Source organism: Cicer arietinum, chromosome 8, assembly GCF_000331145.2.
Source record: "Cicer arietinum cultivar CDC Frontier isolate Library 1 chromosome 8, Cicar.CDCFrontier_v2.0, whole genome shotgun sequence".
Classification (NCBI taxonomy): Eukaryota; Viridiplantae; Streptophyta; class Magnoliopsida; order Fabales; family Fabaceae; genus Cicer; species Cicer arietinum.
Window position 1 is genome coordinate 21245719 of NC_021167.2, and position 3272 is coordinate 21248990.

Here is a 3272-nt window from a genome sequence, read left to right on the forward strand (position 1 = left end):
GTCAACATTGATGATACTCAATCTATTGAGTTCTTATATGTTCGTAACAGTCATTTATCATCTGATAATATTAATTGTACATGTGGTAAGCCTCTATATTACATTCATCCATCTTCGAACATTCATGTGATAGATGCTACTATATAATAAAAGAGAACTTGATGGTGCTCTTTTTTTTCTCCAGATATATCATCACATATACAATATTCTCGAATGAAGTAATAAATGCATGTTGTGAACACATGAGAAAAACTTAGTAGATTGAGTATATTAAAAGGTTAAAGAGCTGCAATGGAAGATTTCAAAAATATTGTCATGATGAAATAATGCTTAATGCTTGTTTAGTATCACCTCTATTGCCATGATATTCTTTTTCAATGTCTGAACTTTATTCGCCATGTTGAACAAGTATAGCTATGGTTCCGAAAGATAATGTCAAAAGACTTAACAAAATGTCTATGAAACTCTCATCGTAAACATACATTATTTGTAATTGATTAGACTATAGTGTTTTATTTCATATTAACTATTCTATTACTTTAACTTTATGCTTTGAACTTAGATAAAAGAGTTCATTTTATCATCATTTAGTGATTATGTTAGATCTGGTTTTTGTATATATATTCTAATTAATTTTATAAATTGAAGTAGAGAAATGTTAATCACAAATCACTCGAAGATTCAATATCAAATTTCTTAGACTCACCATTCAAATAGTTGAGATTAAGCTCACTGTTCGAGTTAAAATTAGAAAAAAATCTATTAACCTCGTCTTAATATTTATGAGATCACAGACAATGGAAGAAACCTGAGGTTAAATATGTGGTGAAGATTGAAGTGGATTATGAATAAAAATCTCTACAATATCATAAACAATGGGAGAAGCCTGGTTGAGTCTGTGGAGGCTGAAATTGATTGTGAACAAACATCTCTACGAGATAATCGGAAGAAGCCTGAGTTTGAGCTTGTGGTGGAGAATGAGTTGAATCATGAATAAACATCTCTTTGAAATCATCCACAATCGCTGGAGGTTGATATAGAGCCTATTGTGCATTAGGTGTTGGGACCATAGAAATACTGAGTTGAAACTGTCCAACCAACTAATTACAAAACAATAAATAAATAAAATTAAAAATATAAATTTAAAAAACAATATTTTCAAAGTTTTTAGAGTTGAAAAATTCAAAATTTTCACTATCAAAATTACATCGAATTTTTCAATATTAAAAAACTTAAATATAAATATTACAATCCAGATTTTTTAATATATAACATGTCCAAAATATTTCATTTTTGAAAATCCTGTTAAATTATTTTATACCAAATCTTTTAAAACCAAAAATCCAAAAACCAGACAAACATTATTAATATTTACAAATAATTAAAAGGTGTATTTTCGATATTTTTATAAAAATGTTTGATTGTGAGATATAAGTACACATGTGTTAATTGTTAACTAGATTTCTCATTTCTAAATTACATTTGCAAAAGATAGACACATAAAATAGAAACTGCCAATCTTAATTTTACGTGAAAATCCAAATGAACACTCTAACCAAAACGTAGCCATTTTCTTTTCTGTTGGAACTGGTAAGGTAAATCCATTACGAAGTCCATGTGAATCAATCTCATAATTTTATCAATTTAATCAAAAATGACAAATGTCAAAAGTTCTTTTAGCTAAATTATTGTTATTATATTTAAATTCATATTCACACTATTTAATGTCAAAACAATATAATGTGTGAATTACCATACTAGATTTTTCGTTATTTGAATGCCCCATCTTGCGCAGAGGCTTGTCGCACGTCTTGTTGTAAGCCTTTGGCTCCTTTAAATACAAGCAGTGAATAAGAGGCATATCACACGTCTTGTTGTAAGCCTTTGGCTCCTTTGAATGCAAGATCTTTCTCTTTATTACTTGTGGATCGAAGTCTTCAAATTCTAGCTGTTAATTTAATATAATACATTTTAAATGAACATAACACAAATCAATAAATGACAATAAAAACCACATATAAGATGGGAATAAAATACGTTTCTATGACACTTTCGATCCCTGTTATCATATTATGAGTAACTAATTGTTTTTGACAAAATTTTTATTTTTTACTTGAATGGCGTGGTTTATCATTAAAATGAAGTCATATGGTGAGAACTTAGACAGATGCAATTTTACATGATCAAAAGTTAAGTTGTAAAAATCTGTTTTCAATCTCATAGAAGTATGAATATGTCAGATTAGACTTTGAAAGGTCTGAGTCTGGTCTACGATTAAGTTTTTAGGTCTAAGTCTGGCCTAAGACTTTTTTTCAGTCCGATCTAACCTTTTTGAAAATCTGATCTGACCTGAAAGCCTATTTAAAAGTCTTATTAATATTAAAACATTTAAATATTATATTTTACATATTTATATATATTAAACAAAAAATTATTTCTCTAACAAAATGATTTAAAAAAAATATAAAACAACCACCATTTAAACTCTAAAATATGATTTTTGGCTTCAAAGATAGATTTTTTCCAAAAAATAATTGACAGACTTTAAAGTAGGAAATAATATTATTAATAAATAATAATAATAAATAACATTAGTAAATAAAAAAATATATATAGGTCGATCTATCATGCCCAATAAACATTTTTTTATAAGTTTGAGCATGACATATTTAAATAAATAGGCTTTAAAAATAGTATGTAATTTTTTTATTAAATAGGTCAGGTCAGACCATAACTCTTGGTAATTTTTTTATTAAATAGGTCAGGTCGGACCATAACTCATGACGACTTAGCCTATTGGCTAAATTGCATCTGTGGTCCCTTAATTTAATTTCAGTTAATGTTTTAGTCCTTTATTTTTTTTTCTTCCTAATTTGGTCTTTTATTTTAATTTTAAGTGAAATTTGATCTTTTGTTTTAAAATGTCAACAATGTTATCCTTTTTTTGTGCAAAAATTCATCAAAAATTTCAAACAAAGCTCCATAAAATTAATTATCATCCTTAATATAATACAAATTTCATCTAATTCAAAACTTAAATCTTTAAATAAATTCATATTTTCATCTCTAACAACATCAAATAAAGAACTAAATCAGAAAAAAAAAATTAAGAAAAATGATTAAAACGTTAATTGAAATTAAGTTAAAGAACCACATATGTAATTTAATAATAATAATAATAATAATAATAATAATAATAATAATAATAATAATAATAATAATAATAATAATAATAATAATAATAATAATAATAATAATAATAATAATAAACG